Below are 15162 nucleotides of genomic sequence, written 5' to 3'. Positions count from 1 at the left end.
GCAGCAAAGAGGGATTGCTACCGAACCCACCCAGGCAACTGGGGAGACCAGAGACGAGAGGCTGAGGGGATTTAGGAGCATGTGGAGAGGAAAAATAAAGGCTATAGGGAGAGAGAGAATGACAGAGAACAGAAATATGAGTGAAAGAGAGGAAAAAAGGCCTTGAGTTCTTCATCCAGATAAGGTGAAGGTGATTGAGAGGTGGGGAGTCTGTAATTAGCCCTTTTAGTTTGCAGGGCCGTGATATAAGCATGCTGCCGAGCAGACTGTTCACAGCCATATATGTGAAGAGCTCCATCCATCTCTCCCTAGGAGTCCGGCTCTCAGGGGCACAGGATATTACATCAGCACAACATGCTGGAGGAGTTTATGGATTGCACTGATTGAGATGAGATAGAAATCACTTAGCACTTTATCACCAAGCAGTTAAAAGTCTCAAGGTGCTTTTAGACACTCTCACTGGTTATGCTCGGAATTACATACTACGGTAATACTTATACTATATCTGTAGTATACAGAACGCATAGTGTGCACAGCATGAAAATGTTTTGTTCGCATTAGTGTTGTCAAAAGTACCGACTTCAAAATCAAGTCGTGAAATTTTAAAAATGTGACGCTTTGGGCGCTGCTGAGCGAATTCGTAAACGCCTCTGATTGGCCATTCTATTCACGCGCTCTACATATATGTCTGTGATTGGCTACAATGATTTGTTCAAATTTTCTTTTTTCCTCTGATTCCTTGGCTCTATACGATTTGATTGCACCCTATGACGTAATTTCCATCATCAAACTTTTCCCGCCAAAAAAAAAACTATTTTTCAGACTCTTCCTAGTTGCTCCAATTTTCATGAAAATCAAATCAGATCATCTTCAGACTATGCTGGCAAAAAGTTATCAAAAGCTTTTTGACAAAACCAACCATTCTTGAATAACGCGCAAACAAATTTGAAGAAGAGCATGCCAAATTGGACGTGAGGCTATATATCCGCAACGCTTTAGCGTATTCAGACCAAACTTGGTACATGCATTCACAAGCATGACCTAAGGCTACATGCTGCGTTTCAGCACAGCGCCACCTACTGGTCAGGAGATAGGAAAAATGGCTATTTTTGCTTATAACTTTCAAACAGTTTGGCCAAAAATTATAAAACTGGTCTTGTTAGATTCATGATACCTAACATTCTAGGTTTCAGCTTATGGTTTTCACAACGTTGTGATTTAGCGTTAAAACAATGTTCGCGAATATCTTCGAAACTGTTAGTCTGATCGAGACGAAACCACCGTAGGAAATTCGGAAACATATGTTGTTGGCTATACTTTAACGCCCACATGCCAAGATTTTGTTAGTAAGTGGCAAAAAAATGCTATCAGTTTTAGGGTAATTATCAATCATTTTTTATGTACTGTACTTTACTTTTTTTATACATGTCTATAACTCCTAAATCAAATGAGGAGTTTGACACACTTATTTATGGGCAAACTCTGAGGACACATAAAAAAAGTGGTGGGATTGCGCCTGTTGGTGGGACTATAACTGAACAAAATATTAAATTTCAACCACAATAAAGTATATGAAATAAAATGCTATATTTTACTGATGAATTTACTTCTTGCATTCTTCGTTGTGCTTGGCCCCTTAATGGCTGCTTGCAGCTATATTGTAAACTAGTATTCTACCCACATTCACACACACAAAATGAATGAACAGAAATTGTCAATTTTTCCAATCTGCATTGTAAAAGTTGAGTCAATAACTACTGTATGAACTGAATTAGAGTACTGCATATTATGCACAATATACTGTCTATTTATAAATATATTTCTTATCAATATACTATGGTATATGCTGCCTACTTTTTTAAATACGTGAAACGGTATAGGGTATCTAACGATAAACATTTCAAACAACAGTATGCTACATAGTCGTCATATGACCTCATTAGAGAATAGAATCCAGTTATATTAATCTCAGTAGTATACGTTTATTTTGTATATTTAATCCCATTTTGTGTAAAAAATGTAACCTTTTGGCAGTCTGATCAAATGATGAGTCAAGACAGAGGTTAAATATCTCAGTTAATATTGCCTCAGGTTCATTTGTCACTCTGAAAATGGAAGGTCAAGTGGAGCGCATTGCATTGTGGGATACAGCATCTCATGCTGTGCGCTCTGTTTGCACGCTGCACATTTTGGCAAATGCACCAAGTCACCTGGGTATTCAATAGCCTACAGACACACATTTACATACTGTGCACACACAGTATACATACTGCAACACCAGGAGTAGTATGGCATTTTGAACATTCCCACTGAGGCATACAACAACAAAGCGGCTTAGAGATCAGCCGGCATACACATACACAGTCAATGAATGATGTCTGGGTGTGTTTTGCTGAGATTTATCATACCAGGGTGAGTAATGTGGTGTTTAGGGAGACAGTGTCTAGTGCTCAATGCTGATGTTAGCAGTAATGCAGCGTTGCGGCTGTGTGTGCTGAGCTGGGGACAGAAGCGAGCGTTTCTGTGGCTCACTGTGAGTTTGCGCTTTGAGTTTACCCGCCGAGCAGACACCACACACACTTCTCTCTGTGATCAACGAGCTCTCAGATGCACTGAATGCCAAACAGGACGCTCAGGGAGACACACTCACATGTTAAAAAATAACAACAGACACACATACAGAATGTCACACGCACGTCAATTCTTATGCAAACACGTTCATCACAGCACACCAACTCATGCTGTTTGCAAAAGCACCAGCATAAATATCTCATGCCTATACACTCGTCATGTCAGACAAACATGACAGTATTTATATTTCTGAACAAACAGTGACACACACAAGATGGAATATAAAGAGAAATCATAATAATAATCATAAGACATTTGAGATTAAACCATATATCAGAGTTGGAGTTAAGATAGAGATCCGGTTCTTCAAGAACCAGGATGTTCATTTTACTTAATAGTGTTCACCAAGCCACTGCAAACTAGGCTTGCATGAATGTGGCAAAAAAAAAAAAAAGATTTAATAATTTACATTAAAATACCTTTTTTGTGTGAAGGACAACTGCATGCCATATTCTTTATGTAGGCTACACATCTAAAACTAACTTAGTTGCTGTTTATACATCGGTAAATCAAGACAGTCAATTTCATATTGGCCCTCTTAGGAGCATGAAAACCAAAAAAATTTTGTTCAAATCCTGAATAAATTATACTCAGAAAGCAAGCATTGTGATAATATTAGAACACCCCCATTTATTACTGAATCTGTCACTCACTGCAAGTTTCACTAGACTGTTTGAGCGTGTGTGTTCCACCGCTTACAAAAATGAAAATTTGGGTGCGTTCCATTCAGAAGTGATTATTCCCTTTTTATTGACTGTTATAAAATATGCATTTGTGGTTCAGCCTACTTACTCATTAGGATTGGTTGTTGTAACTGAATTACATTACATTGAAATGAAATGAAATGAAATGAAATGAAATGAAATGCTTAACGCTGTCATTATCAGCTTTAGTATGATGTTATGGACTGCATTCTTGTCTGTGACCACAGGCTAAGACCCAAATCCAGATCAGATTAGATTCAGAGTCAGACCAAGATCAAGGCAACATTTAGTGCTCTTAAAAGGCCTCAAAACCAAGACCATAAGACTAAGACTCCATCTCTAACTGATCTATATGACTGCCAAACACCATAACGCAAACCATCAAATGCATACAGTCACACAATTTCACTTTTAATCATGCATACACAAAGACTATATCCTGCAGCTTTGTGTTACTAATGTCTTGAGGTGTCTGCTCCCAAGCCACCAAGAACAAAAGATGGAGAACGAGAGAGAGAGAGCTCTGCTTCTTTCTTCTCTACTTCATCAATCTCTCTCAAATCCTTGTGTAAGGCAGACAAAAGCCGCTGTATCACTTACAAAGCCATAGTGAGCTTTAACAGTGGGAGAGAGCATCTCACTCTCTTAATGCAATGCTGTATTTGAGCAGAGGGGTCATACAGATCACTGTTGAATTCAGTCTGCTCTTGTTTCCTGTGTCTGATCTGGGCTATGGGTCCACGGGCAGGTCTAGTATCAGGTGTCCACTAATGGGTGAGCACAAATATCTTACAAAAAAAAAAAAAAAACAGAGCAATGGTGAATATGGTGGTTGTGTTTACTAGACCGGTCCAGTAGTAGTCTGACAGCAAATCACCACTGAATGAGGATGCCGTTTGACAAGGAGTTTCTTATCAAAGTTGTAAGCTCAAAGAGATGTTCACTGATGGGTAAGTGTGGTGGACTCATTTCTAAATACAAATTCAAGTGGTTCAACCATTTGATCTGATGCTTGAATCAGCTTGAACTAATAAAATATGGTTTGTATCTTAAAAGGATAGTTCACCGAAAAATGAAAATTCTGTCATAATTTACTCACCTTCAATTTGTTCTAAACCTGTATAAATTTCTTTGTTCTGCTGTACACAATGGAAGATATTTGTAAGAATGTTTGTAATCAAGCAAATCTCGCCCCCCATTGACTACCATAGTAGGAAAAAAATACTATGGTAATTAATGGGGGGCGAGATCTGCTTAGTTACAAACATCCTTCCAAATATCTTCCTAATCACATAGATTCATTTTACAATCCTACTTCTAGCATTTTATTTACATGTAGACTAAAAAAACCTTTTCATTCGGATGAGGAAGCTGGTGTTTTGAGCATTTGTACATTCTGTCATGTCGGTGACATTGCAGTATACACATACTGCAGTATTAAGGATTAATCGATTAATTGATTGTTAATTTACACAACAATCGATCATAGGAATGATCATAAATTGACATCCCTACAAGTAACACATTTAATGTCAAATTCTGAAGTAGAAATATTGAAATAGTATTTTCTTGTAAAACACCTTCTGATAAACTTTGTTTTATTTACAACCTTGAAAAAACAAAGCGCTGTAAAAAAAAGTTCTTCATAAGTGGCCTGTTCATAAACAATGACCAATATCATATACGGATAGTGCACAGGGTCATACACACAAAACACCATCAGGGTAATACATAAAAAGAATGCAAAAACAACAGAAAAGTATTTAAAGAAGTAGTTCATCAATCAATAGTTCATCACCATCAAGTTGTTTTAAATCTGTATTTACTTTCTTTTTTAAGAAGAAGAATTGACAAACAAACCACACTGGACCCTCTGAGCTTCACTGCATAGAAAGAAAAAACAACTATTCCTTTGAATAAAATATAATCATGTTTGATGCATCACGCACAGACTTTTTAAAAATGACCCTTAACTGATTAGTACCATAAATTATAAAGTAGCCTACCTCATATTTTTATATTTATAAAAAAAAACTAATCTTTTTAACAACAATTTACTGTAAAAGTATGTATTTACTTGAGTACTATATAAAATTAAATTATATTTTTTTAATCCTGTTTTAACTGAAATTATTGAATTTAATAAAAACTTGTTGCCAATATCTGCAATATACACTATTGGTTGACATCTACCACAGAGGAAATTCAGTTGCTTGTGTCCTGCTTTTTATAGAGACAGAGATATCACTGAACATACATGACATTGACAAAGGATGAAGTTGCATTTTAATTTTACATATGCATCACGTCTGTTCTCTGTTCTAAACAGAAACATGATATATCCTTTCAGCTCACAAACTAAGTACCTCTTCAATCATGGTTAAGAGTTTAGATAAGAGTTACTCTGCACTAGGATGTTTCACAGGTATCTGATTTCCAACCACTCAGGTGATTTATCATTAATGCCAATGGATGTGTAACCAAGGAGCTCTGATGGTGCTATATTTATGATCCAACAGACAGGTGAACGCAAGCCAAATCCATTCAGTCACAGTGTAAGGAGTATGAATCAACAAGGGCAGAGTGAGTTATGACATCGCAGGAGGCCAAAATTATGAGAGCGAAGTAATTAAGAAACTCATAAATATGTATGATATTACATTTAAGTCACTGTATATGATTTGTGAGCTGGCGAGTATCTTAAACACTAGTTGCTAAAAGAAATTTTGATAATACACAGATTAAATAAAAGTGTTGCAAATTCTGTAAATGCAAAGGTTTCATATGTTGTTTACATCCAATAACCGTTTTTGATTGTGTTTGTTATGATAGTTCTGCCCTTGTGTGTGATGAGGAGCATTTGAAGTTAATAGCACCTCATTGCCATTGCCACAAAGGCAGTATCATTCTTCTACAAGATCAAAAAACCATGGAAGCACAAGGTGTTCACAATATTCACAAGACACCTTTACACTAATGGACTTCTCTCAGCAAGGACTTTTTCTTGCTTCCTCTTATACATTTTAGGAGGAATGTAAAGTGGATGTCATATTTTCCTTTTGTAAGAATGAACAAAAAGTGCATTTACAGTAATGAATACAGCATAAATTTCACAAAGGTCAGTGTCACAAATGTACTTATTTGATTAGTGACCTAAAATTGTAAATTCTTTTTCATTTCATTAATCAGTTTTTCTCAATTGCTTTGGCACATTTTTTAAAATGGTTTTAACATTCTCTAAACTGTGAGTGCAGAGATATCACTGAACATACATGACATTGACAAAGGATGAAGTTGCATTTTAATTTTACATATGCATCACGTCTGTTCTCTGTTCTAAACAGAAACATGATATATCCTTTCAGCTCACAAACTAAGTACCTCTTGTCACAACTGTTTGCTGGAACATCATAACTCTATTGCACGTCTGCAAACAGACAGACAGAACAACAGACAGACAGACAAATAGATATAAGATAGATAGATAGATAGACAGATAGATAGATAGATAGATAGATAGATAGATAGATAGATAGACAGACAGACAGACAGACAGACAGACAGAACGATGATAGATTGATAGATACAGACTGACAGAACGACAGATAGATAGATAGATAGATAGATAGATAGATAGAACGATAGAACAATAGAACGATAGATAGATAGATAGATAGATAGATAGATAGATAGATAAACATCACATTGGCCACAATTATTGGCACCCAATTATTGCAACGTCCTTTTCCCAAAATAATAACAGCTCTGAGTCTTCTTCTAAAATGCCTGATGAGTTTGGAAAACACCTGACAAGAGATCATAGACCATTCCTTTATGCAGAATCTCTCCAGATCCTTCAGATTCCCAGCTCCATGTTGGCAGTGCTTCTCTTGAGTTCACTCCAAAAACATTTATTTCAGAATGTGAGTTTCCCCCACTTTCAATGGTTTTACTTCGATGAAAGGTTAGAATTTTGTGATTTTTTTTAATGAAAGAGCAAAAGGATAAACAACGCAGATTTATTTTCACAGCCGCTTTTGTTCATATTTACTAAGGGTGCCAATAATTGTGGAGGGCACTGTAGATAGACAGAACGATAGACAGAACGATAGACAGAACAATAGACAGATAGAACGACAGACAGAATGACAGATAGATAGATAGATAGATAGATAGATAGAACGACAGACAGACAGAACGATAGATAGAACGATAGATAGACAGACTGACAGAATGACAGATAGATAGATAGAGACAAAATGATAGACAGAACGATAGACAGACAGACACAACAACAGATAGATATATACAATGTCAGACAGACAGATAGACAGAACGATAGACAGACTGACAGAACGACAGATAGATAGACAGACAGACAGAATGATAGACAGACAAAATGATAGACAGAACAATAGACAGACAGACAGAACAACAGATAGATATATACAACATCAGACAGACAGAAAGATAGACAGAACGATAGACAGACTGACAGAACGACAGATAGATAGATAGACAGACAGACAGAACGATAGAGAGAACAATAGACAGAACAATATATATAGATAGACAGAATGACAGATAGACATAGACAGACAAACAGAACGATAGATAAAACAATAGACAGACAGACAGAACAACAGATAGATAGACAGACAGACAGAATGACAGATAGATAGACAGACAGACAGAATGATAGACAGACAAAATGATAGACAGAACAATAGACAGACAGACAGAACAACAGATAAATATATACAACATCAGACAGACAGAAAGATAGACAAAACGATAGACAGACTGACAGAACGACAGATAGCTATAGACAGACAGAACGATAGAGAGAACAATAGACAGAACAATATAGATAGATAGACAGAACGACAGATAGACATAGACAGACAAACAGAACGATAGATAAAACAATAGACAGACAGACAGAACGACAGATAGACAGACAGACAGAACGGTAGACAGAACAATAGACAGAACAATAGATAGACAGATAGACAGAACGACAGATAGATAGACACAGTCATACAGACAGAACGATAGGTCAGAACAATAGATAGACAGACAGACAGAATGATAGACAGAACAATAGACAGACAGACTTTAACTTGTATGGAACACAAAATATTCCTCTACTTTTTTATCTTCAGACAGGAAGTGAAAATGCACTGTTCCCGCTCCACTTTCCACAGATCCTTCAGGTATCAAAGCAGTCAGTTTGAAAGGTGAACATTTATAGAAGAGTATTAATTTAGATTAGACTTTAATCAATACATCAATCCAGCGAGCGCTCGCTCTAAACCAGTTGCGTGTTCTGACATATGCAGGGCCGCTGCGGTAATTCAAGCTGCTCAGAAGTGCAGTTCGGACATCCATCAGAGGCCCATACACTCATTATCCCCGCCAGGCGCAGATCATCAATAAATTAGCCATGCAACGAGCCCAATCAATTTCCCTGATGGAGTGTCACCTCTAGCCGCCGGGGAGAGTGATGGGGGAGAAAGCAGTGCCACCTGGCCCCTCCCCCGCCGGACCGCCACAGAGCTTGGAACCATCAACGCTAATAAAGTCTCTATCTGCCAGAAGCAAGACGCTCTTCATACATCACCTGTAAGTTATATGCATTCGGAATGGCTCCATTGATTAGGGCCGAGTTTGTTTGCCCAGACGAAGGATGAGGAAGCGTGCGATAACTCAGAGTGCCCACGTAACTCGAGCGCCACACCTGCGGAGAGGTTTCAAATGGGTGGTCAGGGTCTAGATGCCAGGGGGTGATGAAGTAGTGTGCGGGAAGCTGTAAAAGTGCAATGGTGGAGTGGTAAGAGGAGGATAATATTTCCCGTAAGGGAGGAGAAGGATTTCTGGTAAGGTCCCGATAGTATCGCTCCGGCCACGGGCTGGACGGCATTGGGTTACCAACACACTCACTCTTCTCCGCCTCTCTCTCCACTCCTCGACCATCTCCATTGCCTGAGAGACCTCTCTCACTCATTGACAAATGGACTTCTGGGAAGACACAGATGACTAACCAAAGAACAGGAACTGCTCTCTCCTCCTTCACTCCTAGATCTTATTATTAGAGAATCAAATCGGGCCGTATAACATAGCATGTGCATGTGATATCAACTTCATTTCTCACTCATTAATCCTTTTAAACCTTTTCTAAGCAAAAGTCCTCATTGTTTATTAAATTCTCAATTCGGAGGGTCAGTGGATGCAGCAATTGGCGCCAGGAACAAGGACAGAGTGACCACAGTGACTTTTTTGTATGGATCACATTGATTTCCTGTTCTGTGACTTTACAGGGGGCAAAGTTGAGTCCAGACTCCAGAGGAAAAAAACCACAACCTCTGTGTCGGACTGCACCTGCTAAGCTCCTTAACAATAGATGGCTGATCCCATAGGTCCACACACACAAATTTCTGCTTTTTTACTACAACCTGGCGCCACTTAATCTAAATCTTGGTATGGATTGCATTGATTTCTGAATCTCAGAATCTCACAGTGAGCTGGTGAAGATAAGACAGCAAATTGCCTTTATATAGGGATGAAATTTCGAGGTCATATTTCACCTCAGGTCACAATTAATTGTACTAAAATATTATGTCACAATTCTAAAAAAGGCATTAGAGGCATAACAATATGAGGTGGCATTTTTATAATAAGTAGTAATATTTGTTATTAGGGCCCGAGCACCGATGGTGTGAGGACCCTATTGTAATTGCTCGGTCAATTATTCTTCTTCTCCGAAATGAATCGCATTTTTTGAGGGCCTAAACATGCTCAAAAAGTCATGAAACTTTGCACACGTGTCAGAAGTGGTGAAAATTTACGTCTGATATGAGTTTCAGAATTAGGTGTGGCAAAATAGCTCGATAGCGGCACCTACAAAATTGCAATTAAGCACCATTCGCGCTACGTTTCACGTTCAGGTATGAAATTCGGTAGACAGATGTAACAGACCAATACTTACAAAAAAGTCCATAGGTGCAAAATCTGAAAACCAAACAGGAAGTGAGATATTTTGAATTTTCTCTGCAAAATTTTTGCCATTTCCAGACGTTGTACTTTAACAAACTCCTCCTAGAGCTTTAATCAGATCAAGGTCATATTTGGTCAATCTAACCTAAAGGCCTATATGACGTTAAATTGCGAAGAGTTTTCACTGAAGGGCGTGTCCTTGGTGGCCTGACAAAGTTCAATGTTTCGCCATGAAACAGGAAGTTGTTGTAACATGGGCATGCAATGTCCGATCTGCCCCAAACTTCACATGATTCATTAGAGTCCTGACCTGAAGACATCTACAATGCAATATTCAGTTACAGTCATAGCGCCACCTGCGGGCAACAGGAAATTACACGTTTCACACTGCGATTAACTCCTCAGAGATTTAATCAGATCAACATAATATTTGGTCAGTCTAATCTTAAGGTCTTAGCAATGTTACATTGCAAAGAACTTTGTTTTTTTTACTGAAGGGCTTGTCTGTGGCAGCCTGACAAAGTCGGATGTTTCGCTATGAAGGAGGAAGCTGTTGTAACTCAGGCATACTGTTGTAACTCGGACAAATCTGCCCCAAACTTCACGTTTGATAAGAGTCCTGGCCTGAAGACATCTCTACGCCAATATTCAGTTAGTCATAGCGCCACCTGCTGACAACAGGAAATGGCATGCTTTGCACAATAATTCACTCCCAGAAACACATTTAAATATGCCATGAAGTACCAAACATACTAGAAACACGTTAAATCATGCAACACTTGGCTAAGTGCTAAAGTATGCAATTACCGTCACGAAAAAGGAAGTTGTTGTAACTCAGGCAAACAATGTCCGATCTGCTCCAAACTTCACATGATTGATAATAGTTTTAGCCTGAAGACATCTACATGGCAATATTCAGTAATAGTCAAAGTGGCACCTGTTGGCAGCAGGAAGTGTGGCACGTTGAAATGACTTTGCCATATTTCAACTGTATTTACTCGCTTACATGCATGTCACCCACTATTCACTGTTTTCCTAAGGCCACCGGGTGGTGGTGGCCCCGGGTGCGAGGGCCCTTTCATTGCTCCTTGCAGCTTTAATTTTTTAATATTATTATAATGTTATTAATATGTTAAGCTCCTCAAAAAAATTAAATTTTCTTTATAATATATATGTCGTGATTTTTAGGTGAAATATGACCCAAGAGATTCACCCACATGCATGCAAAATGACACGTTAATGTGTAAGTGAGATGTGAGGGGACATACGTAGGCGGGTGGGAAAATGGGCGGTATGTGATCTGGAAGGAGAGGAGAGCAGGTGAATGGAGTGCTCAGAGAACGTGCCAGCACATGTGGAGAGAGACACTCATAGGCTGAGCTTTGAAGCCCCTATCAAAGACTGCTGGAGTCTCTGGCAGCATACCAGACACATGAAACATGTTCTCGCAAAAATCCACCGGAATCACCACTGTGACCAGACCTTGTAGCTAAAGCTCCTCAAGATCTTGGAGTTAACAAACAAACAAACACACACACACACACACACACACACACACATCTCTCATTTTAACAACAGATGAGGGCCATTGGTAATGGTTTACACTCCCACACAAAACCATTTGTAAGCAATATTTTTCATTCTACCCATCTGAAACACACATCGTACACAACATGTATCTCCTGACACTCGTCCCTCAAGTGCAATAAGCACTCCATGTTTTATTGGAGTGAAAACTCAAAGGCAGACGAATTAATGCATGAATAACGCATAAGCAATAACATGCTAACATGTCCCAATTCACATACTATCCGTCCTAAATAGTATTCAAAATTAGAATTAGTGTGTCCTAAATCATAGTATGTTGAAATGGGTATTCAAAGATGCCTGGGTGGTCTGCTTTTGCCGGATAGAATCCGAAGTGCGGATCCGTGCACACTCTAATGGCTAATATTGCGTGTTGGATGAGGATTTGGTTAGAACTACAAACACGAATAAAACATGTTAAAAAACTACAAACATGGTGGATGTGGAGACCAAAGGTTAAGTAGAGAGGTTTAGAAAAAGAGATTTAAGCGATTAATAATCAGTATCTAACCTGATGAAAAGATTTATTCAATGTTATCCACATTATATTTAATCTGCAACAGCATTGTGAACTTTTGTAAATATACGTTTGGTCATTAACCTTTAAATGCATCATTATGCAAACACATGAGAAGAGTCTCCGCATGAAAGACCCATGACTGGCAGATCAATGTGTGACTACATTTCTCTTAAGTTAAATTGAATGTGGAGGATTTTTATTGTGACAAGAAGATTGACAGGGCAGTATAAACGGTGACAGGATGCCCATAACTAAGCGACAGAACGGTCCGTTAAAGATGCAATTATGACGTAGTATGTCCCAAAGCTTGCCTACTATTCTGCTATAGCCTCAAAAGTAAATACTTATTTCTTCAGAAAAAGAGCACATACTTTTAGGGCAGTGTTAATTTTTTCATTTTTTCACAGATGAAAAAGAGACGATGACTAAGTAAAAACCAGCTTTGAAATACAAAAATCTATTGACATTTTCGTGAACGAATAAAAACTAGATGAAAATGTTAGAGAGGGACTATTTGGGAAGAGATCCAGTGAGAACTGATGTCCTGTACTATAAATGCGCATATTTGAATTGTAACGTGCTACCCGGCGGGACATAAGTTGGCATACACTTGCTGCATGTCTCATAAAACGATAAAAAATGTAAACGTCTGGGAGAAAGAGAAGAGCAGACAAATGGATAAATCTGAAAAAGTGTGACGACACAAGAGAGAGCTCTATTTGGTGCGAAATAGAGATACAGAAAAGCCGCCTCTCAGACACCCTACAAGTACTGAAGTCTTTTCACGCCTGAACGGACAAATACACACAACATTATGCCAGAATGTCTGTATTGGAGAGTATTCATGTAAACACTGTCGGTTATGTCTTAAGAAACGTAAACAGTTGTGAGAATATCAGATGTGCATCAGTGTATTGGATCCCAGCATTCGATCTTAAAGTGACAGCAGCCTAATTAAACCTACTGCCCTCTATGCCCTTAATATTAATCAAACAAAATTAACACCGTTTTAGGGCATAGTATAAGTAGGCGAATTGGGACGCAGCAACAGATGTGCTGGCACAGGTATCCACTCATAAACAAGATTCCCCTCCGCTGCATCGCCCCGTCTCTCCATGCATGCCATACAAAGTGCTCACCCCACTCCTCTCCCAGTCCCTTTCCCATCCCTCTTCCTCCTAAACATCACTCCATCTGTCTAGTTATCCTCTCTGCCTGATTCCTACAGAGTCAGATTCAGAAATTTACACAAATATTGGCCGCTGAATGCATATTAAAAACAAACTCTAATAAGAGTAGGACACTGATAATGAAAGGAAACATTCTTTCCTTTTTGAAGTGGGGATTTAAAAGCAGATAGACGAGCGAGGGGTTGAATTATAAAGCAGAGCAGCGAGGGGATAGAGATGTGGTTTGAAGTTCTTGTTCCAGATGCGAGCGTGAGCGTGAGCGAGAGCGAGGGAGTGATAGTCGGCGAGAGGAACGGGAGGGAAGAGAAGAGAGTGAATGGTGCACAGAGACTGGGAGAGACACTTTGGGGTCATCTGTACTTTAAAAGTGTTAAAAGAGCTCTCAGATGAATTTCTCAGCCTGAACTCTTTACACAGGGATGAACTATAATCCATTGAACAGACTTAACAGCTTATCAGTCTCATTCTGATGGATGATAAATTGAACATATTATCCATATTAAAGATGTTTAGCGTTGTATGCTACACTCTTGAGAGATCAATTAGGTAGTGTTTGTGCAGATTGTTTGATGGCAAGCAAGCACTGACATACTACATATCTTCAAGGCCTGTGAGCCATGAAATGGCCCCTATCCACAAATGGGGATATCAGGAACAGGTATTTGTATCATAATTCATGTTACAGATGATCAAAACTATCTCTAAGAATATATACTATCATTTCAAAATTTGGGGTCAGTGCAATTTTTTAATGTTTTTGAAAGAAGTCCCTTATGCTTATTTGATCAAAATTACACTAATTTAAAATAACCATTTCCTATTTGAATATATTTAAAAATTTATTTTATTCCTGTGATGGCAAAGCTGAATTTTCAGGAGCCATTACTACAGTCTTCAGTGTCACATGATCCTTCAGAAATCAACAATTTCTGCAACCTAAATTGTCTATATATTGTAATCATTGTTCACAACATGTAATAATTACTTTAAATTACTGATGGACGATAATCTAAATAGTAGGTATAAAAACAATTTGCACTTATGCAAGTGTAAATCTGGTGAGCTACAGCAAGTGTACAGCTGAAGGTTTAAAATTTTAACCAATCAGTGAGTGACATAAATGAGAGGAAACTGATTCTATTACTGTAGAATGGAGCTCCAAGCTAAAAACTGTCCTTCACATCAAACTGAGGTGTCTGTACACCTCCAAGCCATGATGTCAGTCAACATGTCATGTTTTTGGTTCACTGCGCCCATGAATCAATAATCAACTTTCTAGCAGCTACGCTTTCTAGCAGCTACAATCGCATTCTAGATTGTGACTGAATGCCGTGAGGGGCCTCCCCGCAGCCATGCGCCAGTGCGAGTAAGTGGAAAAGCCACACAATGGTCTAAATGACTGGTTTCCAAACTTCCTCTGCTGTGTGTGCTGCTCACACCCCCGCCGCTCAGCTTTGGCACAGTTTCAACAGACACCGCAAACACATGTGGCAATCAATTCCCACCGCTTTCCACAATCTAATCAGATTTCTTT

The 15162-nt window shown here is 38.6% G+C and overlaps 1 protein-coding gene across 3 annotated transcripts in view; it reads right to left on the bottom strand.

Annotated features, from left to right (window-relative positions):
* Positions 1 to 15162, bottom strand: part of gpc3 (glypican 3) — a 146158-nt gene that overhangs the window by 71828 nt on the left and 59168 nt on the right. The gene's annotated exons all lie outside the window — the stretch shown is intronic.

Source organism: Ctenopharyngodon idella, chromosome 14, assembly GCF_019924925.1.
Source record: "Ctenopharyngodon idella isolate HZGC_01 chromosome 14, HZGC01, whole genome shotgun sequence".
Taxonomy (NCBI): Eukaryota; Metazoa; Chordata; class Actinopteri; order Cypriniformes; family Xenocyprididae; genus Ctenopharyngodon; species Ctenopharyngodon idella.
The sequence above is the reverse complement of the archived record's forward strand: the minus strand, read 5'-3'. Positions and strand labels throughout refer to the sequence as shown.